The sequence below is a fragment of the Condylostylus longicornis genome, unplaced genomic scaffold (genome assembly GCF_029603195.1).
Source record: "Condylostylus longicornis isolate FDR11 unplaced genomic scaffold, ASM2960319v2 ptg000211l, whole genome shotgun sequence".
NCBI lineage: Eukaryota > Metazoa > Arthropoda > Insecta > Diptera > Dolichopodidae > Condylostylus > Condylostylus longicornis.
Genome location: NW_026578178.1, coordinates 515037 through 541338, shown reverse-complemented (window position 1 = coordinate 541338; position 26302 = coordinate 515037). Strand labels below are relative to the sequence as shown.

Genomic DNA, 26302 nt, shown 5'->3' with positions numbered 1-26302 from the left:
CGACCTTTTTCTTCTTAACATGTTCCATCCATTTTAGCTTAACATCCAGTGACATTCTTAGACATTTTACCGCATTTTCCTGGGGAACATTTATCCCATTTAAATTAACACGTGGGTGGTGTACAGGAATTTTATTTGTAAACTTTACTTGTGCAGACTTAGTTTAATTTTCCTTTATTTTACATTTCTTGGTCCAAGCATCAAAACTATCGCTTGCCTGCTGCAACTTTCTTCTGGCGTCGTCAATATTTTACGCTACTGCCATAATTGCACTGTCGTCAGCGTATGTACCCACAATTGCGTTTGCTATTTGAGGAACATCTCTTATAAATAGTAGATATAGTATTGGACCAAAATACTGCCCTGAGGCACACCTGCTCTTATTTCTCTAAGTGTGGAATAGTCCCCATCCTGTTTATCTCTAAATAGTCTGTCGGTTAAATAAGAAGAGAGAAAATCTACATATTGGTTTGGTAATATTTTTTCTAACTTGTATATTAATCCTTTGTGCCAAATTTTGTCGACAGCCTGTACTACGTCTACAAAAATTTTTGACCTCTCCTCAATTATAGGTTCCATTCTTTTTAGTAATAACTTTTCAAAAAGTTTCGACAAAATTGGTAGCAGAAAAATTGGTCTATAAGATTTTGTCTCATTTAAAGGTGATTACCATGTTTTGCTACAATTATAACTTCTGCCACCTTCTAAGCATTAGGCACATATTTTAACTTTAATGCAGAATTCATTAAAAAAGTCAGCATTTTTATACCCTTTTTTGGTAATTGCTTCAGTATCTCAGAGGTAATTAAACCAAAACCCGATGGTTTCTTTGATTTTGAACTTTTTATTTCTTCCACTATTTCTCTTTGTGCAAATGGAGCGATAACGTTTTCTGTTCTCACATTCCCCATTGAAATGTTTATGTTTGAGTGTTTGTCATTTGGCCTGAAAATTTTGCAAGATGATCTGCAAACATTTCAGCCTTATCTTTATTTTCTATTGCCTATTTGCCACCCGCTCCTCTTATACTGGGGACGTGTAAAGGAATAATAAGGAATAATTACTTTCTTTTTCGGCTGACAAATTTTTAATGTAATTATTAAATTCTTCTTTGATATTTTTCTTTTTAGATTCTGAGTAAGTCAATTAAGTGCAGTTTTATCTGCCGGATTTCGTGAGCTTTGCCATCTGCGCCTGGTAAGTCATACTCACGGATTTATACTCATATCGTTTTGTATTTTTCCAGACACCGCCTTGTATGATTTTATTAAAATTCTCTACCTCAGGAACCAAATCATCTTAGGTTCGTACTTTAATTCTTAAGCTTATTTTATTCTCTATCTTTTCTTTAAGAAGAGATTTAACTAGTCCAGTCAGTGGGTTTATTAATCAACACGGGCTTATTTTGTTTTTCGGTAACTGTCTCAGTTAAGTTTAATATAACTGCAGAATGATCCGAATCCAAATCATTGTTATCTTCTAAATTAATGAAATTTGGCGATGAATATGTTGGTCTATCTGTGGATTGGTAGTGACAACCAATCTCTTTAATAGCTTTTCTTAGCTCTCTGCCTCTTTTTGAGGTGAATCTAGAACCCCAATAAATATGTTTAGCATTATAGTCACATTCCAGAATAAACCTTTCTTTAAGGAGATTCAGGAGATCTTTGAATGAACCACTCTTTATAAGACGTCCTGGGGGACAGTAAAGTACACCAACATCGAAATTGTGTTTATAAGACCCTATTCGTACAGCAACAAATTGGCTATCGTCTCTTTCTACTTTATTTATTTTATTATATTTTATATTATTCATTATCAAAATAGCGCAACCATCCCTTGATTCGTTATTAGGATGCGCCTCTTTATATTCTAACCATTTATTTTTATATCTGTTTGCTGTTTTAAATGTATCTCTGTTGTTAAACATATATCAATATTTTGGGTCTTTAGAAATATTCGCAATTCTTATTTTATCTTCGTCCATATTTTATTCTTTTTGGCGTACATACATAAACATTACCATGCGTGTCTTCTAATCTGTTCAATCTCAATGAGATTTCGTTCATAGTTTTTATCATATTTTGCATCATTTACATTATATTTATATTGCTTTCAGCAGATTTTCATCATACACTTGAGTCTATTTCTTAGCGTTACAAACGGCAAGGCAAATTTAGTACACACTTCGAACACACGTTCGTACGGATACAATAATCATACAGAAAAAGCAAAGAAGAGAAATTATCAACAATATAATCATATAGAAAAAAGAATATAATCTTAATATAATCTTAATTGTTCAACCCTATGCAGTTGGTCAAGAAGTTATCAATTCTGTTCTAACTGTTTTGGTCTAATTAATTTTATAATTATTTTTTCTTCATTGGATATGCGTAGGTATACATATAAATGGCATATGTACATCCCAAGTAAAAATTTTTATCTCATAAGACTCTTGCAGAGCTATATTAAGAATTCTTTAAGAATATTACTTTTATAATTTCAGTCTTGTAGTACACTAAAAGACCCTAATGAGATCTTTATAAGAGAAAAAGAGCGCTTTATATAGATCAAGAGTTATTAATTCTTGTAATGAGAGTTAAGCTCCCATTAAAAGAGTTTTTAAAGCATATAACTCTTATACTAATTTTTGGTATACGAAAACTCTCACAAGCCATTTGTAATGGTGTTACTAGAAAGACAAAGTAATACACTGTAGAATAAATATATCGGTCTTACTTCAAACTTTATAAAAAATATATTTATTCCGCTTTAAATAATTACTTTGTTAACAAAAATGAAGCAAAATATACATATGTTTACGTAAAAAAAATTATGAGAGTATGGAGTGTGGTATGAGAGTTTTATGAGAATTTTGGTCAATTTTTTACTCTTGGGAATTGTTACTTGGGATATGTATATTTTTTTTCTACTTTTTTTTTCTCTTTAAAAAGCAGCAATAATGAATAATGTTGATATTTATGAATTTTGATGAATATGTGCACACATTTTTGTTTTCAATCCATCCTTCTATAGAATCACATTCGTAAAAATAAAAATAGAGCATTTTCGGCTTTTTGTATACTTTTTTACGGTTGCTAATACACTGCCTTGGTAAATATGAGACCACCGCCTAGAGAGAGCAATCTAATTTTCCCTTTAAAGTTTTGAAAATAATGTATAGAGTTTATATGAAGAAAAAAAAATTATCTCCGTCCTATTATGTTTTACACCATTTACATCATTATGTTTTAAGCCATTTATATTTATTTTGCTGTTTTGCCAAATTAAATAAAAAATTGCCAAATTACATAAAAACGAAAAAAATAGAGTTGACCGAGCCAAATCTGTGATACCCTTACGAATTTGTTATCCTATGTGCGAATAAATGTGCCATAGCCGACTATGGGGCAATGTATGACTTTAAGTTGCCGTATTATCATATTAATTTATGCAAAATTTCAGTACTGCGTTTGCAATGTTTTCTAAGATGTGGCATAACTACTATTGAAGTTGTATGGCTGCTACCACAACAAGTCAAGAAATTTCAATGATTTTTATCACACATAACAGACCTAATAATACACTTGTTTTGACGAAATTTCTATTTTATAATTTCAATAATTTCTGAGATAATGCCAAATAACTTTTGAAGTTGTAGGGCAGCTGCCCGAGCCAGTATCTCGGTCATTTGCAATTTAAATAAAGTTCTAGCATTTACATTTTTTATTAATAGTAAATCATTTGTGAATATTTGGTGAATTTAGCTCAATTAGTTTTTGAGTTATCGTCGGACGGATGGATACACAAAGCTAAATCGACTCAGAATTCGATGCTGATCAAAAAAATACACTTGAGTCTATGTCTAGGACCATTATTTCTTAGTCTAGGACCTTATTACGGTAAGGGTATGGGTATAAAAAGTCTTGCACAGACATAATATTTTTGAAATTGTGTTCCACTCCATGAGACATTTTAAGTTTACTTTTTAGTACTTTTCCAAAAATTTTTGAAAAAAAGTGCTTATTAGTTTCACTCTGGCCGCCCGTTCGTTTATTAAATACATGTACATATTAAATTTCAACTTTCTATCTTCAAGTGTAGAAGTTTCGTAAACATATCCACGGACGGATGGAAGGACGGACAGATTGAAACTAACATGTACTTTTTTTCCAAATTTTTTTTGAAAAGTGCTAAAAAGTACATAATTAAATAAAGAATTAGTTCCTTTAAGATCTAATATCATTTGAGTTATAGAATAGAACATCCCTTTAAGTTATGTCGCATAAAATCGTAAATAACTTTTACTTTAATAGACAATAAGCATTTTAAGCGATCAATTACTGTATACGCATAAAATAATTCACTAATAAAATTCATGCTCGTATGTATTTGGATTGTGTAATACATTTGAATAAAACGCGTGAGTGTATAATTTGTTAAAATTAATAATATATAGTGTAATGCGTAGAGCTTAGTTCTGTAGGCTGGCTGGAATTCTTGCTTTTTCTCAGACCCTACAAGCAAAACTTAGAAGTACCCGTACTTTTTGACACTTAGAATTAACTATACATAATATGTTTGTTTAGTTCTATTGAAATTTAAGATTCAAAAAAGCAAAAAAATAAGAAATACAAAAATTATAATTTTGAATTTTTTTTTTTAAGGGATAAAAATATAATATTAGCTTTCCGAGTTAATAGAAATCTTGGAATATGGCGCTATAATTTTTTCAAGTGTTTGATTGGTGTGATATATAACACCCTGCTTGTTAAGATTTTTGTACTCCTGTACAGCTTGTAAATTTTTGTACTAATTTTGAATTTATTTTCTTTACCTGTTTTAATTTGACAATTTATTAAAATGCATAAAATTATTATTATAATTATAACAAGAAATAAATTGGTATAAGCAAAATGATCAGTAAATTTTATTTTTTAAAGTAACTCCTCAATTTCTTTATTGTTTTTTATTTGTTCTAAATTGAAAGTTTCTAATTTAATCCTATTTCTCAAATTTTCCATATGAAAATAATTTGGAATTACAATATTGTAAAATATTTTAGTTCTCTATTCTTATTTGTGCAATTATTGAGCGAAATTATATAAATTTTGTTTAACGAGTATTATTACATTCATTTAACAATTTATGATTTATGGCATTTTTTTATGAAAATTGTTCCTTGTTTTGTAAATAGATTAACAAAATCTTATACAATTGGATGTCATTTTTAATTTATTTTAATGTTTTTCCTGCGTTAGATAATATGTTAGGTTTCCTAATAGTATGATATCTAAATTTGTAATTTCCACTTCTTCAATTTTAAATTTGGTACCGAACTAATTTTATATTTGATAGCTTTTTCTTCACTCATGTAAAATAAAAATTGGTTTACTATTATTCGTAAATGAATCAGTGAAATTTTTGTTTATTGAATTTTAAAAATATTTATACTCGTATTATAGAAGTCAGGAGTTATAATTGAAATATTTATATTTTCTTTCAATTTTGGTTGGATGAATTTTTCTGTTATTTAAATCTGTTATTTTATTATTCAATTTTTTAATTTTAATTTTTTTATAACGCGGTTGTTTCCTATAACGAACAACCGCAGGGGGTTTAATTAATATTTCAGAGTCATTTAAGATTTCATTTGATTTATTTATAATGTTTTCCTTTTTTCTATCTGACTTTGTTTTATTTCTTGAAAATTTGAAACTCTGCAATTAGGAAAATCTATTGATTAAGTTTCAGTTACAGAGTAAGAGTGTTGGTATAGGCTTCAACGGCCTTTAAAATTTTACTTTCAGTGTCTAGATTCGGATCGGTATTCTTATATGTTCCTTAATAGTTCCGTGAGCCCTTTCTACATCTGAATTTCGTGTATGTCTTCTAGGTGAAGTAAAATCGACTTCAAGATTTTTTAATCCACAAAAATATTTTATATTTAAACTGTTAAATTTGTTATCAAATATAAATTTTTTCGGTTAGCCAAATAAGGATTTTCTTACTCTTAAGACCTAAGCTATTGTGACACTATTTCTATCACTTAACTTGATAATTGAAAGATGTTTTAAAAACTTATCGATTGTTGTAAGAAATACTTCTTTTTTTAAGTAAAATGTATCGCCATGAAGTATTTGGTTAGGCTCAGAGCGTGTTTCAGAAATATTAAATTTAATAGAGATAAAAACTTTCCAATATTTGTTGTATTTTGTAATCAGTTCACCAAAATTCTTTGCTGCAAGATGAATTTGCTTCAGATATTTATTTACGATGCTTTCTGGAATTGGAATGTGGTGGCCCAAATTTTCGACGCTACTATGAATTGTAGCTACATGGGTTCGATTTGCTGATCTACTGTCTAATTCTCCAGCATTAATTTCATTTTTTTCTACATTTATTCTGCTCAAGAAATCGGCAACTTTATTATCTTTACGTATTCTATGTCGAAATTAAATTAATTTAGTTTAATTCTCCACCTTTGTAATTTTGAGTTAGATTCCATTAATTAAATTAACCATACCAAAGGCCTATATGATCCGTTTTTATTATAAATCTGACACCATAAAGATAGGGTCTAAAATATTTTGTAGACCAAGCAATTGCTAAAAGTTCCTTTTCCATAGTACTGTAACGAATTTAATGGTCATTTAATGTTGTACTGACAATCGCGAAGTCACGTCAGTAGTCAAAGTGACTTTGTGGTTAAAATTATGATGCCTAAAATTAGGATCACTTGTAATAATTTCCTTTAATTTTTCGAAAGCAGCAATATATTTTTGATTACTTAGATCTTTTTTATTATCCTTTTTCAAACAAAAAGTTAAAGGTTACGCAATTTTTGTGTAATCCTATATAAACTTGCGCTAATACCCGGTTATCCCAGAAAGGTCTTAGTAGATTTTGAAGACTTTGGAAGTTTAAGACTTTTAAAAATATTATTTTTTTTTGGGTTTGGTCTTACTCCATTGTCTGTGAAAAATGACCCAAATATTCTGATTCTTTAGAGAAAAAGAGACATTTGTCTAACTGAATTTTTAAATTCAATTTTCAAAACTTTTCAACAATTTTTATGAAAGTAGTTTCATGTTCCTGAAGTAAGGTACTGAATATTAGTATATTCAAGATATACAACACAGCTAATATTAATAAAGTCGCGTAGAACGTAATTGATTATCCTTTGGAATGTTACCGGAACTTTCTTTAAACCAAATGGCATAATGACAAGCTTATAATGTCCTTGTCGAAAAGACTGTTTTTTGCTGGTCTTTTTCGTCTACAAGGATTTTTGTGAAATCCTTTAGCGAGATCTAGTATTGTGAAATATTAGGCTCTCCCAATTTGTCGAAGAGTGATATTTGGAATCGGAAATTCGTCTTCTACAGTTATTTCATTTAACTTGCTATAATAAATCGTTAATAATAGAAGTAGTAGAGCACGTGTAAATCAAGCAATAAAATTTTTTATTCACAATAGTAAATTCTACTATAGGTAAAGTTTAGCCTAAAGCTGTAAACGAAATTTTTTTCGGACGGGGTATTTTGTGATACTAAACTGCAGTGAAAATTTATAGTTCTAAATCTTCTTTGCCCCGGGTTATTGTAATTATTATGAAAATTTCTATTAAAGTTAGAAACGACTGCCGCTATTATTATAATTATTATTATTATTATTATTATTATTATTAAAATTGCTATTAGTACTATTGTTAAAATTCCTATAATATCTGTTATTACTATTAAGCGAGTTTTGATTTCTATTTGAATATTTATAATTTAAATTTGAGTTATTTGAAAAACCGGTTTGTAATAGCTCGTGATTAACTTCTTCTAAGCTTGAAACGTTTTCAATTCTCAAGTGGATATTAAAATTTTTTCTAACATGCTAGTTTCGTTATTACTAGGTTTAAATTCTGAGGGAGAATTTGAATCTATTATACTTTAAATTAAGTTTGTCTAAAATAATTGATAGTTCTGAATAAAATTGAATTATTTTTAAATAGGATTCTAGAACTCGAAATCTTTTCTTTGATTAGCTTTTTACTTCCTCCCACGTTGCGTTTTCCAGTCTCCGTAGGATGACTGCGGCAGGTCCTTGTATTTTTGAGAAAATATGTTGACTTGGTAGGACTTTAAAGCGACATCAGGCGTTAGTAATATAATTGTGCCAGACTCCTTGAAAAATGCCGATAATTCAAAAGTTCCATCACCTTTGAATACAGGTGTAGACTTGGCATCTGTTAACCGGTCTTGAGCAGAAATTGAGTTAGGACTAAGTGCCTAATTATAATTTGTAATTAATTTTATATTTTGCAAATTTTCGTAAGTTAAGCACTCATTTTTTTCAAAAATGACAAAAAAAAAACAAAAATAAAGTCACTACAACTGTTTTTGATTTTTTATAACTGTAGGACGTTAGCTGGTGATCGTACGGTTTCTGCGCCAGTTTTTTGGTGACACCCTTTCTAAATATATCTCTATTCAAAAGAATATCAACCTCAGAACCACATATATTAAACAAAAAACCATAGTTAGTTCTGTGCGGTTCCAAATATAAGAAACGATCTTGCACATAAAATATCATAAGAAAACATAACTGACGACACATTAATAAATTACGACACGACCAAATTATTAATTACATTTACATTTTTTAATGCGGAATTGTTGTACGTATAGTTAAATTCAATGTAACCTTTGGTTTATAAAATCGCATTACATTACATTTGTCAGTGTTTAAAAATAAGGAAAACCAACCCCTGAAATTTTTGACATTTCGTTGAAGTTTATAACAATCTTCTAATGATTTTATAACAGACGAGAAAAAATAGAGTTTATGTGCGAATAAATATGCCAAAGCTGGCTATGGAACGGACTATGACTTTAAGTTTCCATATTAATTTATGTAAAATTTCAATATTTTCTATGAGAATCGAGTCAAGAAGTTCCAATGTTTTTTATCACATACAAAAATTCTCATAATACGCTTGTTTTCACGAGATTTCTCTATAATATCTTCAATAACTTCTGAGATAATGCCAAATAACTTTTGGAGTTGTATGGCTGCTACCAAAAATAGTCAAGAAATTTCAACGACATTTATCAATCACATTGGCCCTACCAATATATTCGTTTGTTTGAAATTTCAATATAGCCCAATAGCTGTTGAAGTTGTATGGCAGCTACCAGAAAGATCCAAGAAATTTCAAGGAGTTTTATCAAAAATATCGGCCCTACTTGTATATTTATGTGTGCGAAATTTAAGTTTCACAGTACAATAACTTTTAAAGTTGTATGACAGCTACCAGAAGGAAGCAAGCAATTTCAACGATTTTTATCAAACACATTGGCCCTACTAATACATTTGTTTGTGTGAAATTTCAATACCACAGCTTTTATAGTTTATGAGATATACCCTAATAAATTTTGACGTTGTATGGCAGCTACCCGAACCAGTACCCCGATCATGTTCAACTTAAAAAGGGTTCTGGCACTTACTACAATTAATCATTTGTAAAAATTTAGTTAAATTAGCTCAATTAGTTTTTGAGTTATCGCTTGAACGGAAGGACGGACGGACAGACGTACGCACAAAGCTAAATTGACTGAGAATTCGACGCTGATCAAAAACGTACACTTGAGTCTATATCTTCGGCCATTATATCTTAGCGTTACAAACGGTAAGGCAAATTTAATATACACTTCGAACATACGTTCGAACGAGTATAAACATAATTTTGTTTCATCTGCAAAATATAAAATACAACAATGGATAAAATAGAAGGAGCAGCAACGGATCTAAATGTGTTCGTATGAAACCCTGACACCGCTAAAAATGATTACGATTTAAAATTAGAAATTTTAACAGAAACTTTACGCCCAAGTAAACAAGAACTCGTCAATTTCAGCATGGAGCCATAAAAGCCTTACACTTCAAGTTTTGAAAGAAGTTTAAAATTATCTACCTTATCAAAAACTTTGGAAATATCTGTAAAAATTTTATCTACTTGAAACCCACTTTCGACTGCATCAAATACTGAATTTAAAAAAACAGATAGATTGGAAGTAGCAGACCTACCCTTCATAAAACCATGTTGATGTGGGGAAATATTTTCTTTCACTAAAAAGTAGATTTTATCCGTAACAACAGCCTTAAAAATTTTAGGTGTAGCCAATAGTTTATCAATTAGCCTATAATTTTTTATGTCCAATTTCGAGCCGCTCTTGGGGAATATTACATGAAAATAGGGAGAAATGTTAGATAACTTCCACTTACCAAGAAAAATACCTTCTTTTAAGATATATTTAAAATTATTAGAAGCTCTGAGAGGATTTTAATGCAATTTTTCAAAATAAAATTTAGTATTCCATCAGGGCCAGCGCTCAAATTGAGATCGGATTAAGAAAGTTCATTATAAATATCACTATATTAAATAAGTTAGTTGTAAACTTCTAAAATCAATAATTTGACTAATATTATTATAACACTCTGTTAACGGATAAGAACACAATTTTTTTGTTAACTAACTGAAAATATTGTAAAAATAAGTTAGCTATTAAATTTATATCAGAAAAAGTAAAATCATTATAAAAAAAGCCAAGAAACCCACACAATCTTTTATAAGCATTACTAATGCTCCAAAAAAACTTGGGTTTAGGCTTCATATTGGACTTATATGCAAAAATATAATTTTTATATAGAAAATTGTTTAAAAAATCAAATTCTCTACGTAATCGTTGAAAATCCTATCTATAGGAAGCAAAATAGCTATTCCCAAAAGCGTTATTTTTCGTATTTTTCAAAGATAGAAGCCTCTTATTTTAGCAAGTCGGATACCGGTGTTTTATATTACTTTTCATCGGAATGAATTTGGAAATATCTACACATAAAATCTTAAAAAATTTTTATAAGTATCATTTAAATCAATTTTACCATTTAAAATTTCATACCAATTTATATGAGATAAATAATAACTCATGGAAAACAAATCATCAAAATCTATTGTTAAGCTGCAAAATTTTTTCAAAATCAGATGGTAAATCTAAATAATAAATTAAAAGTTAATTAAAAATGATGGATGATACAAATCTTTTTTCACTATTAGATATTCAAATTCATTAATTATAAAATTAAACATATTGTCTTTACAAATTACAACTAAGTCTAAAAATCTACTCAATATGCTTAAAGTATTATTAATTTGAAGCAAATCAAATGAAAATAAAAAATCAACAAAATATGATTCAAAATTATCAGCCTTAAATATTTATTGACATTATTGTTACAATAATATGTTATGTTCTACAATGTTGAAGAAAATGTTCCACGATATTGAAGATAAATTAAAATCCCCTCATACATAAAAATAATTATATCACAATATATCACAATTTGTATCCAAAACATGGTGAATATTTTCTATATGTAATTTATAAACTTCAAATTCATTATTAGGTGGAATATAATTTAAAATAACGAACAAATTCTTATTGTTAGAAAATTTTTTATCTAAAATATCAGATTTGTTAAATATAATTCTTACGCATAATTCGTTTAAAATATTAACATAAAATTTAAAAATGCAGTTCTTTATATTCATTTATTTCATATAATTTTATGAAATAAATGAATAAGAATAACTTAATAAATTATAATTTTGTGTTAATTTAAATTTTAACGAAATACCGACAACTACGGCTGACAGAAATAGGGGGTTGGATCCTAAGAGAGAATGACAGACAGAGAGATCTATAGATCCGCTTTTTAACATCAAAAATCTCCCACAAGATCAACTTTTTTCAAAAAGTTGAAATTCAATCTTTTTCTACTTTAATAGTGCTAACATTCTTAAAGTTTTTGTTATTAAAACATTAAAAAATAGATTTGAAAACCTTCGGGTTCCGTTCATTTTTTTAAGATTTCAATAAATGCTACACTACAGGAAAAAAGTAGTGCTATTTTTTTTTGCGAAGTATTTATTTGACTTTGGTGTATTTTTTCAAATTTGGGAAAATGTGCATTTGATATTAACGAGTTTGTTAATATTGTATAATATATCTCCCAAAATGCATACTTCTGATATAATCGTATATATATATATACATATATATATTTTTTTCATGTGCATATGTATGTAAATTCTTTTTGTATTAAAAGTCGATATAATTTTTTTTAAGTATGTACATATGTGATTATAGTTTTATTAGGAATTATTTTCACATTGTTAGCAAAGTATATTTATTATTGTAGAACATTGATTACTTCGACTGATTCACTTTTGTTGAACTCGTGCTTACAAGTATTGTTGCTGTTTCTCAATATTTGGGTGATGCAGTGGTTATCATGTAATTCTTCTATTTGTTCCATTTTGCAGATAAAGGTGTTTCTATACTTGTTACATTCGTTGCTAATACCAAAAATTTGTTTGAGGTTCGTTAGTAGACTTTTGTATGTTAGATGCAACTGCAATTTTTGGTGATGGCTCTGATAGTTATATTCGACACCGCTGGTTTTGGGTAGTAATAATATGTAGAGTAGAGTCATGTTTTTGACTACTACTGTTGGTGTACGTACTCGATTGCATCAATAACATTGAAATACGGAAATGCTTGCATTCCAGAAACGAATTGGTTGATTTCCTCTTTATTTAATAAGTTGGTGTTCACCATTTTTCCTTTGGCTAATTGGACTGCTCTTACGATTTCTTTTATTTATTCCTTTATCGTATTAATTTACTTGAAAAGCGTTAGGTAATTAGCTTCTTTTGAATTTTCATCGAACCTTTGAGTATTTCTATTATTTTGCATCCGAATACGCTTTGTTGTATTTGTTAGAACTTGATTGAAATGATATTGCTCATTATTGTTCCGGATCAAATTGTTATGGCTTCTAAGTATTTCAACCCAATCGGTTGCATCAGGGTTACCTGCTAACCATTTCCAGGCGCTGCCAATAAAATTTATCGATCGTTTCCTTATAGCGGAGTGTTGCGTCAGTTCTTTAATCAAATCTTCGGCTTGTTGAATTTGGAAGTAGAGTTGCGTTTTGGTAAACTTGCTAGTATTTAACTGATTTGCTTCCACTTTTGATCTTTGTAGCACGTCCTCGTAATTGGTGAGGTCGATCCTGTAAACTAATTACAGATTTCCATTTAATATTCGTCCCACGTCTTCCCTTATAGTCATGATGGGTGATTTGAACTCATACTAAATAATAGGCTGAAAAGACAAAAATGTTTTGTTAGTTGGGAAAATTCTTTATGTGTACCGTATGAATTCTTCTTCCGTTTTCGGTTGTTGAATAGGGCTTGAAAAGCTAGGTTATCTAGCAATCATTCGGGGTACTGTGTAGTAATGTACAATTTTCACCAATTTTTGTCGCAAGTGCAAGGTCGATCTGTTTCTTATTTTGAAGAATTTTGCACATTTGCTGAATTTGTCGATACAAGTGATGAATTGTTCCTTATTTATTTGTATCAGATCTATATGTAGGATTTCAGATGGATAGGTGGGTACAGGTATTTCCGATAGCCATGGATTGTTGGGATGGCGATCATATTTACTGGGGTTACATATTTCATATTCGAATGTGCACTTCTTTATAAGGCTAGTCATTTGCGGAAAGTATTATTTCTCTATTTTTTGTTCCTTATCTTCCTTCCAATTCCTGTGTGCTCGTTTATGTTCATGGCTGATGGTTTGGTACTTATTTTCCTCATTGCTAACATCTTGCACGATTCGTTGTGTTATGCGAATTTTGTATCCTTGGAAATGGTTTTTATATAAGTCCTGCAGCAACTGAATTCGATTTTCGAGTATTTTAATACCACTGACAATTGATGGTGATAGTCTTCTCCTTAATGCTTCTAATAGATTTGTATTGGTTATATCCTGAAGACCAATATAATGGCGGTGGCAATTTGGATGAGGATTTTCATAGGCAGAAGGTATTGGTCCTTGTGAAACGATGATCTGATTTTTGAACAAGTTAAGCAGAGCTTCGCAATGTGGTATTAAGTCGCTGCTGTCCTCTTCTGCGCTGTGCACTGTTACTGTAGTTTCTGTGCTGTTGAGTTCTTGTTTTAGTCTTGAAAGTGCATGGGAAACCTTGTTAGTAACCCCTAGTTTGTTAATTAACTAGTAGTTGTATTCCTGTATTCGTGACTTCCATCTCTTAAGCTTGGCGGTATTATTTCTGTTGCCTAGGCTGAACGTGATCCGCTTTCTGTTGCCTAGGCTCAAAGAGATTTGTGATCCGTTTTTAAATCTTTACTTTTTTTTGCTCCATGGAGGTAATATCTAAAGTTGTCCAGAGCCCGGACTATTGCTAATAGTTCTCGCTCGTTGATTGCGTATGCTTCTCCTGTCTTGTCGAGTCCTCGTGACGTATATAACATTGGGCGATCTTTGCCTATGTTGCCTTGCAACAACATTGCCCTGAGTGTTATATTCGAAGCGTCGGTCGTAAGGAATAAAAGGTTGTTCAAAATCGGGGAATACTAATAATTCTGCTGATGATAAGGCCTGTTTCAACTCTTTGAATGCTCTGAGTTCCCCTTCATTGAATGTGATTGCTATTTCCCTTGATCGATTGGCCTTTACTTGGGCATTTTTACCTCGGATAAGATTGGTAAGTGGTTTAACTAACTGTGAGAAATCCCTAATAAACCTCCTGTAATATGATGCTAACCTTAGGAAACCTTTTAATTCTTTCAAATTTTCTGTTATCTTCAATTTTTGTATTGCTGTGATTTTTTCGGGATCTGTTTTTATGGCTTCACTCATGATGATGAAGCCTAAAAATTTTGTTTCTGCCTTCATAAATTCGGTTTTATCTAAATTCACTTTCAAATTAGCCTTCTCTACTGTATCGAAAATTTTCTCAACGTTTCTCAGATGTTCGTCCTCAGTCTATCTTCCGAATATTATCACATCATCGATGTACACATAGCATATTTTTCCAATATATTCTTTTAATACGTCGTCGATCATTCTTTGGAAGATCGAGGGTGCATTTTTGAGCCCAAGGGGTAGGCGCAAAAATTCAAATTTACCATTTAATGTGGAGAACTCGGTTTTCATTATATTTTCAACCTTCATCTTGATCTGGTGGATGCGTTGTATGGACTTTTTGAAGGCCTGATGATTCCATTCTCTAACAGATTCTGAATTTGGTTGTTTACCTCATTCCTCATGTTTACTGGATATGTGTAAATTTTTCAATAGATTGGTTCACTAGTCGAGGTTTTGATTACTGCTCGAACTTGAGTTTCGATAGCTTCTTGATCGTTGAGAGGACCGAAGAGTTTTTGGAACTTGCTAAGAAGGCTGATGACTTTGTTTCTGGATTCTTCGTTTAGATGATCCATTCTTGTTTCGATATTGTTGACTTTAATCGATTTCCTGCCTCTTAACGGTATCGTAATGTTCGGTAATATTTTCAACACGTTTTCCTTGCGATTGATGATTGCCTCCAGTTGTTTCAGAGTATCATCGCCGACGATGCCCTCAAATGGTAGCACGAATAAGTCTAATTTCGTGTTTTTGCCGTATGGTTTGAAGACACTTGCTCTGACTTTTTGTGTGATAGTAATATCTCCTCCAGCTGATCGTATAGTAAATGGGCGTACTGTGGGCTTTTGTTTCTTGGCGTGTTCTGGTTTTATAAAATTTTTGTTTGCCCCAAAGTCTACAAGAAACTTGATCATTTTGTTGTCAGCTGTGTTGTATACGAATGCTCAAGAGGCTGGAAGTATAAAATTTAATTTGCCTTCTTCTTCGCATTCTGATTTCTCTGAGTCGTGTTCGTAATTGGCTCTTAATTGTTCTTCATACTGTGCTGCATTTTCTGAAGTTTCTAAGTTATAAAATCTCTGCTGCTTACGATTTATGTAACTTGTGTCGCTTGGTCGTTAGAAATTTTGACTGGGCCGGTTTGAATAGTCCACCTGTTTTGTTTGTATCAAGTGATCAACTTTCATCGGGACAGGCGATTTCGATTGGCTTGGTCTGGCTAGTGCTTCTTCGTACCCATGAATTCGTATCTATTGCAATTGTATGGCTCTTGGTAATAAGAGCTGTGGTTCGTTGAACGACGATTTTTTCCTCGAAAGTGCATTAATTGGAGCTACCACTCTATTGGTTGACCCCTTACTGTGTATCGGTATGCTACGTACGCTGGCATTTTGGATTTCGAAGCATGAAGAATACGCTTCTGGTAAGGATTGAGGTCGCAGAATAATGAGCATTCTTGATAAATCTCCGTTTAGCCCTCTTATGAACACATCTAGGGCAGTGTTCCGATATGTTTCGTTTAGAGCTTGTAATGTGTCGATAGAATTCGTCAATTGCGAGTTTCTTCTGAGTTATACTAGATAGTTGGTGTAGCAGTGTCCTCACATCTCGTCTATCAGCATAATGAAGGGACAAACATGCCTTTATTTCATCTCAGCTGTTGTCAAAAATATTGTGCGATGTTAAAGCACCATTCGCATTGCCTCGCATTTTCTGGTGGATGCTCTATATATTGGTCTATGATTTACGATTCCGTCATCTGCCAGTATGTTTTCGAAGCTATGAAACCATGATACGTACTGCGTCGGGTTTCCATCGAACACTTGCAGCTCCTTTGATCATGTTGAGTTGGGCGTTGAAAACCCCAGTCATCTCTCTCATTGCATTTTGTATTTCTTCGATTTTTTTCTCCATATTTATTTTTTGTGAATAATGATTGGCTATTTTTTAGCTCGAAAATTGTTTTTAGTCACTCGTATAAGTTTAATGAAGAATTTTTATTCTTGGTTTTACTTGAACTCACGTCAGGAGTAGAACGCTTCGCATTGGTTTTCGTTGGATACGTCGTAGTGATCCTTTTTAGCCTAGAGCGTTGACAATTTCGGTAGGCCTACTGCGGTACGATTGGTATCACTTTCTTTATGTGATCTGCAGCTAACTCGTTATGTTCCCACAGTGATAAGGTTCTGTAGTTCCAGGTCCCTGCTACATGGGCACCATTTCAGAAATTATAGTTCGATTTCTTATAAAAAAATATTTTTCTAACTGATGTCCGTTTTATTGAGTTAATGTATTTAATGATAATAACAACTGAACTGAACTTAATTACTATTTTTGAACATATTTATAACAAATAATTGATTATTAAGCGAAATATTACAATTATAAAGTTAAGACTAAATTATAAAGTTAAAAATGCTTGTTAGGCCGTTATTGTGGGAATTATAAAAATAAAGTTTTCACAGGTAAATTACTAAACAATATTCTAATGAAAATTGTGCTGATCTCAGCGTCTGATGTTATCCGCGTGTATCATAGTATCTTAACTTACATACATACACGAGCATCGGTAATAGGCATTTTTTTTATAAATTACTTATTTTTTATGCCTCGTCTACATTGCGGTTTCGCGTGAAATCAGCTCGAAACTCAAGCTGCGTTTTTACTATGTTAGCTTAAATTGTTACTTTGATTCTTTCTTGCCAACACAACTCTTATTACCATCTATTTCTAAATAAAAATGGAATATTTTAAGAATTTGGAAGCACAATGTAAACGAAAACTAACAGAATGGAACTAGTCGAACTACTTATTAATAGATATACCTTGATTGTTAGTAAGGCTAGTTCGATAATTTATCTAAACTACCGCATCAGAAACTTTAGAACTTATACAAGTTTCTTTTTAATTTTTTTATTATATTTGTTTTTATATATATAAAATTTTAAAAGCACTTTCATAATTATAAAACTTAAAATCAAATTATTACAAACTTAAATTAAAATCTAATAAAATTTTAATTAACTTTATTTTAAGTCGTGTATTCTAGACTAAAAAATATAGCACTAAATTTTTTTTTTCACTGTATTATTTACTTTGAATTCTCTCATTTATGTCTGACATGGCAGTACGCGGAAGAAAATTATAGTTAAAATTTTAAGTTAAAATTTAAATTTTTGATATGTAGTTCAGAGAACTCCAAATTTCATGTAAGTATAAATTTTTAGGTTTTAGTCAACTTTTCGTATAGAAAACTCGAAATGAAGATAGGCAAAAATCATAATTTTTCTTAAAAAAACAACAAAAAAAATGGTTCTTCAGAAATGTCATTTCGCCAAAAATATATATGTATGTAATTTTACAAATTAATACATACAAACATAATACAATGATATTTCTATGCATTTAAAAAATTTATGAAAATATTTCGTTCATATTTATTTAATAACATTACCTCATGTTATTAAATAATATGTTGGTATATTTTATTACTAAGTTTGCAATGAACTAGTAGGCTTTCAAATGATTTGTTAAATATTAATCGTTCACTAAATTAATATTTTTTTACTCCAAATATACAATTCATCCTTTTTGCACTGGAGGTATTAATAAGAACTATTACATAGTGCTAACAAAAATTTCTAACATCAAAAAAAGAAAAAAAGTGTTATTTTAAATTACCAACACCATGAGTGTTATAGTTCAATATATTAAAATAAAATTAAAAAAATATAAATATGCTATCAATGCTACGTACATAAATTATATATCTACATAATTAATCTTAAATTATATTACTCTAAAATCATTAACAAAAAAAAACCAAAAATATTAAAACTATCAGTGCTTACTAAATAAAAGCACAAAAATTACAACAACAAAACCAAAACATATAACTTTTAATAATCAACTTATCAATCAACAAAAGTGAAATTTTGATGCAGAAAACTAACTCAGCAACTAAAATCTGTAGATCAACTAATCAATCTTCTATTCATCAATAAATTTTAATCAACTAAACAACTGTTCTATTCAAGTAAATTAAACTCTAATGTGTATACAGACTTACATACACATAATTAATAACAATTATATATTTTGAAATTTAAACAAGTAAAAACGTTTCAGTCGGTATAAACCGATTGAATTATACCCTGCACCTTTCGTTATTGTGTAGCAATTACTCGAACCCGTGAAGTCATTCTATAAAAACTTCACGGATATGTCTGACTTATAATTGGACATCCGACTGCCAAGTTTCATGAACCTGACTTTATTATTTTTCCAAATATTTAAAATAAGCTTTTGGAGTTGTATGGCAAGTACCCGAACCTGTCAAGCAATTCCACTAAAACTTCACAAATATATCTGATCTATAATCGGACACACCACTGCCAAGTTTCATGAATCTGACTTTATTATTTTTCCAAATATTAAGAATAATCTTTTAGACTTGTATGGGAGCTACTCGAACCTGCCAAGCAATCCCACCAAAACTTTAGAAGTATGTCTGACCTATAATTTTACATACGACTGCCAAGTCTCATGAATCCGACTTTATTATTTTTCCAAATATTAAGAATAAGCTTTTAGACTTGTATGGGAGCTACTCGAACCTGCCAAGCAATCTCACTAAAACTTCAGAAATATATTTGACCTATAACTCGACATACAACTGCCCAGTTTCATGAATCTGACTTTATTATTTTTCCAAATATTTAAAATAAGCTTTTGGAGTTGTATGGCAAGTACCCGAACCTGTCAAGCAATTCCACTAAAACTTCACAAATATATCTAATCTACAATCGGACACACAACTGCCAAGTTTCATGAATCTGCCTTTATTATTTTTCCAAATACTTAAAATTAGCTTCTGGAGTTGTATGGCAGGTACCAGGACCTGTCAAGCAATTCTTCTAAAACTTCAGAAATATATTTGACCTATAATTGGACACATGACTGCCAAGTTTCATGAATCTGGGTTTATTATTTTGACGAATATAAAAAATTTGCTGTTGGAGTTGTATGGCAGCCACACGAACCGGTACAGCTATTCCATTATAATTTTTGGAGCATGTGTAGAATATAATTGGACACATGTATACAAAATTTTACATTTATAGCTTTATTAGTTTTCGAAATATTTAAAATAAACTCTTTGAGTTGTATGGCAGCTAACCGAACCCGTTGTCCGAATTAGTCCAATAACAATAGGGTTCGTCCTTGGCACAAAAGAAAAAACTTGTGAAAGTTTGGTGTCGATAGCATTATTCGTTTTTGAGTTATCGTGCGATCGGACGGACGGACGGACGGACGGACGGACGGACGGACATGTCTAAATCGACGCAGAATTTTACGCTGAGCAAGAATATATATATATGTCCATACCGCAGATGACTCCTTCAAGTAGTTACAAACTCCATACCAAAGTTAATATACCCTTCACGAAGTGCAGGGTATAAAAACTAAAGGAATTAGGAAATTTTACAAAAATTTTATTAACTTACAAAAATTTCTAAAAAAAAGCTTGAGAAAATATATAAAATATCTAAAAGAAAAAATTACAAAAATTAAAAAAAAAGTGGGGTCAAACCAATGGCTTGTATTGTAGCACTTTTCCCTTCAACAAGTGAAAATACTGCTTTGAACAACAATCTATGTATACCTACCACACTATTAAAATCATCTTCATTCATATACGAAACCATTTCTAGGATTGCATATATTTAGGATGAACGGTTTATGCACTCTTTCAAATAAAGCAAAAATAAATTTTAAGAGGGGTTAGAATAATGCTCGATTTTAAGAGTTAATTGTGTAAGTTAAGAAAAATAATTATATTTTTTAATGTCATCTAATTTGCGATTTTGTTAATATAAGGTGCCAAATAGCTTGAGACGGGGTGGAGGTGGAAAAAAAATTTCTTCCAACGAAATGAATTATTTGTTAATGTCTAAAAGCTGATAAAATTTCAGGCCCTCACAACCTGGGGTCTAGAAGAAAAACGATACCAAAAATTTGGGAAAAACGGGTTTTAGATAACTGTAAATTTAACAACGATTAACGGCCATTTTATTTTTTTAAAGTTTAACTATAGTATACCGCGTGTGCTTATGGTTTCACTGCAATAAATAGTTAAAAAATGGTATTTTTAGGGTTTTTCGGGAAGGAAAAACTTTTAAGGGAGATAGGTAAAAATTTTGTTCCACGAAAACTTGTTTCTAGTAAAGATCTATGTACGTATAAAATTTCAGGTTTCTATCTGCAAGGGTATAGAAGTTTTGTAAACAGGCACACGGGCAGACGGACGGAAGGGCGGACGGACGAACAGAGTGAAACTAATAAGAACTTTTTTCCAAAAACTTTTTTGGAAGAGTGCTAAAAACAAAACAGAATTTTAACAAAATTATTTCAGCAAAAGTTAAGTTTACCTTTGAAATCAATTCTATAAATACATTTAAAAATTATAAATAAAATTTTGCAAAAAAAATTTTAACATAGTTTATGAAAAATAGTGTGATTTTTCAAAAATCGAAATAAATATCTTTTTGTTTTCAATCATAAAAAATATGACATTCAACTGCCCCTCTCACTCTCATTATTGATCCATTAAAATATATAGAAAAATTACATTACTTTAAGGTATTCGTTAGTTGCCTACAAAACTTGATAAATTTTTTGGACAAAATACACCCGCTTTTATGACGACTTGATTCAGTCTCTGATTCAGAAAAATCTAACTTAAAAGGGCGGGAAATGGAATTGGTTGATATAAACATTCACGTTACTAGTTGGTTAGAGATTAAAGAAACATTAGTTGATAACTTTGGGGATCGAAATACGTTAGCTAAGAGGAGTTCATCGACGCACTATGTGGCATAAACTATAGAACAAGCTGTGTAAAATTTTGTAATGACATAGAGACAGCCTTGAGAAGGTCTAACGTAAGGATAAGACTTTCGCTTTGGGACCGAATCAACGCAATGGAAGGTGCCATAAAAAATAATAAAAACCCAACTGTAGGCATCTTTAATAATAGGACCTCACAACCTATGAGATTTATTCTCTACTTTAGAAGTCCTAAAACTTTAAAGGAGCAATGGATATATTGTACGTATATGGAAATTATGACAATGGTAATGGAACTTGTAAGAACAAAAATAATTTTAGAAATAATTATAACTTAAACCCTTGGAATCAGACTTCAAACGCTAATAAAAATAACAATAGGAATATCCAACAATTAAATCAAAAGAAATAACTTTATTAAATTATAACAGAAATACGCCAAACAGTTATGGTTGTGGTGAAAGAAATAACGGCCATAGTAATTAACGTAACTCACGCAATAGAAATTTTCGCCAAGTCAAAAAAAAGCCAACAAAATTACCAAATGCAAAGAAGTCAATCATCAAATTTACCTCAAAATGCTTTTTAATAAGACCTCATACAAACTCAAATCCACCATCAAAATCAATGGACATTAATCTTAACGAAGTCCAACAGAATAAGCAAATAGAGGAACCTCACATAGTCAAAATTTTCATTTAACATCCTCGACAACGACCTTTCCTATATAATTGATGACGGTAATACAAGGCATTTGAAGTTTATTATAGATTGCGGGGGACAGAAGCATCTTATTACAAACGGTTCATGAAAAAATTAAAGTAACTAAAAAAAGAAACTATCTATTATTTAAGGAACCCGGAGACCCAAAAATAAAAGTAGAATTTTATGAATTTCCCTTCCATAAAACTTACGGCGTAATAATAGGAAACAACATTATATCACCACTACAAACGACAATAGAATGAAAAAAAAAACTTTTTTTTTATAAAACATAGGAACATAAAATTACATTTCTGTCACGAACTGGAGAATTTTAGTTATAACTTAAAAATAAAATGGAATCGCAAATTACTAATTCCGATAATTGTCTAAAACTTAGACAACATCGTGACTCTTTGTGAAGGATTTTGTAGTGTAGAAAATTACAAAGTTAAGGCAAATTTCAATATTGATAACTATGCAGCATAAATGACATACTCGGAAATCTGGATTCTCACGACTCTGGATCTTGCTAAAGGAATCATCAAATAGAAATTAATGAAAAGGAAGTCCATGAGATGGCTTTTAGTGTCGAAGACGAGCACTATAGGTTCGCACGTGTGCCATTCGGCTGAAAACAACTCTAGCAACTTTTCGTATATTAATAAATTTTATTTTGAGAAATTACATTAACAAAATCTGTCTTCTACAAATGGGTGACAATATAATTTTTTCTTCTTCACTTAAAGAACGTATAAGATTCTTTGACTAAAATTTCAAAAGACTGAAAGAAGTGAATTTAATGATACAGCTGGACAAGTCAGAATTCTTTAGAAAAGAGACAGAGTACGTAGGGCATATTACTACTTTGGAGAAGATAACGTCGAACCCGAAATGTACAGTAAATAAAGTACATTAGGGAGTTTACAATACAAAGACTCCGAAAAAATTAAAGCAGTCTCTTGGATCGACGGGCTCTTATAGGAAATTTATAAAGGATTATTCCAAAATAGCCAATCCCAATACAAAATATCTTAAAAGAAATTCTAAAATTAATGTTAATGACCCGGAACATAAGCCCAGCTTTGAATTGCTAAAAATATTGTTGAGTACGCTTTGGACGCCGTACTCCCTCAAGAGGGGCATTTGGTATGTTACGAAAACGATACGCTGTATGAGCACGATCGAAAAAGAACTTTTATATAATACTTTCACCCATTTATATTTGTACGTATATTCATTACAAAAACAAACCACAAGCCATAATAATTACCTCTTTCGATAAATGCACCAAATTCAAAGGTTGAAAGGTGCTGTTTAAAACTGTCGGAATTCGATTATGGGATTAAGTATAAAAAAGGTGTACAGAACGGAAACACTGACACACTATCACGTATAGACATAAATTTAACCGAGGACATTAACGAGACCAATTCCCATACAAGTTAATCTACATTAAATGTATTTAAAAGGCAAATAATCATAAATCCAATTTAGAACCTCTAAAAATAAAAAATTTTGAAATTCTTAGTATGTGTAGGAAAATTATAAGTAGAGAAAAATTAGACAGAGAAATTGCAACAACCCTATTTCAACAGCATTTTAACGAAATTATTGAACGCAATATATGTAGAAGACCCAAATTTTCTCAAAACGCTCCGAATTGTCCACAAGAAACATTTTCTTTAAATCAAAAATTATAAGTACATTGTAATAGAATGCTACAAGACGTTACCGACGAAGAAAACCTAGTCAAGTTGATAGAAGAGAAGCATCTCAGACACAACATAGAGGAACTATGAATATTTTTAAAGAGATGCATATAAATTATTATCATTCAAAACTTTATGATAGGATATCGCAGTTCATGAATAAGTATGAAATTTGTAACATTGAGAAATTGAGTTAGAAGTCCTCCGAAACCAAAGCTTAAAGTTACAGCAACACATTTAGTTTCCGATCAAATAGTTCACATTGACGGTTTTTTAATTAAATTAAAGTCACACACTTGGCTGCAATTTAACAGAGCAATATTAAAATAAACCCTTCAATAGCCGGTCGTTGATAACGAGTTGGGGATGAAAGTCTTCCCATTTAAGAAATTTTTAAATGACCGATAAACTGAAACCTACTGCACAAGTAACTACAAGATCGAGAGGCTGCATTTTTATGACGCCTATAACAACACAATTTATTCGACCACAAGTGTCAAACCAATTGATTTCCTAAAAGGCAAAATTACGGACGCACATTACGTAGAAATCCAAAATAGAATACTGAAAAAAACGAAAAGTCTATAAACTCTCTAAACAAAAACAGACAAAGAATAGAAATAGAACCAAGAACTCACGCAAGTCAAAGATCTTTTTAAATTTTGAGAGGTAAAAACCACTCAAAACTTAGAGAGATCGAAATCAAAAAAATCGATAACGACCACGTAAAAGACATAATTCGATATGAAATAGTATAAGACCTACTTTAAAAAGAAAAAGAAATTTTAAAATATTAAGTCACCTATCAAAAACAAAAAAATAAAAGAACAAGAGACAAAAGTAAACCTAATTTTTCTTCGGGGCAAGATGCTGCAGGCACCTACCGCTTGTGCTTCTACAACTGTCTCAAGCACATTACCAATCAATAAAACTAGAAAATCTAAATGAAAATAATGACTTAATAACGATAAAGTTAGAGGACGTAAAAATCATAAAAAATTATAGAAAAATTTTACATGCTATTAAAATTATTGAGTACATAAACACAAGAAACTAAATCTACAAAAATATCCTCTCAATAAAAGACCAAACAAACTTAAAGTACAGTACACTTCTATACAACTACAATTTACTAGAACAAAAAATAAATAATATAAGACCGCATCAAAAACAGAAGCGTTATCTCATTAATATTTTAGGGACGGGACTTAAATATATATCTGGCACCATGGACTACAATGAAGAAATAGAAATCAAATGTAAATTAGACGTACTAACCAAAACAAATGCGAATTTAATAGCAGAATATGACATACAAAATATTATGATAAGCTACGAAATTTCTAACCAAAGTAAAAATATCACCATATACATTAACTCGCAACAAGACATTATTTTTCCATACTAGAACAATTTCTATGAAAATCAGGAAAATAAACTTTAACAAAAAGAAGTCTATCAGACATTTTTTTTTTTTATTGTTATATTTTCTATTTACAATCGACTTATTCTAGTTATAATTAAATGTTATGTTAATGTTAAAATATATCACATGTAAGATAGCGTCCAATTGATCTGCCATCTTTAATTACAATTTAAATCTTTACATGTTTTACAAAATTACATTTTTACTTCACAGTTTAGTTTCTGTTATCTCGATTAAGTATTTGCCATCGTTTTAGACTTGTGTCTGTCAGTTTTTTGGCTAATTGATTTTCTAATTTTGTTTTATATTTTCTGCAGTGACTTCGTATTTCATCTTTTATAGAAGGCATTTTGAAATATTCATGTATTTCTGTGTTTTTAGTGAACTAAGGAGAATTCGCAATTGCTCTTAGTACCATATTTTGATGTTTTTGTAATATTTCAACATTGGAATTGCTAGCAGAGCCCCACAATTCTATTCCAAAAGTCCAAATTGGTTTAAGTATTTGATTGTATACAAGAAGTTTATTATTTAGCGATAAAACTGAACTTCTTCCGACCAGCCAGTATAAGGATTTCCATTGTAGAGAACATTCTTTCTTTTTGCATTTAATATGGTTTAACCAGGTGAGCCTTTAGGTTGAAATACTTTGTAAAGATACTCTGCAAATACTTCTGCCTTTTCGGTAGGACTTTTGGCCCATCCACCGGCTGCAGTTCTTAATGGTGGTATTGTTTGCTGCGGTCGTTTAATATTCTTAGTTACTTTCCAAAATTAGTAGTTATTTGTTTTAGTTGCTGGCAGACTAGATATAT

At 30.6% G+C, this 26302-nt stretch overlaps 1 protein-coding gene across 1 annotated transcript in view; it reads left to right on the top strand.

Moving 5' to 3' along the window:
- The first annotated feature begins 1158 nt into the window (after positions 1–1158).
- Positions 1159–26302, top strand: part of LOC129616450 (putative fatty acyl-CoA reductase CG8303) — an 89764-nt gene continuing 64620 nt past the window's right edge. Inside the window, exon 1 of the mRNA XM_055532074.1 lies at positions 1159–1197. The gene's annotated coding sequence lies outside the window, so the exon portion shown is untranslated. The remainder of the gene's footprint in view (positions 1198–26302) is intronic.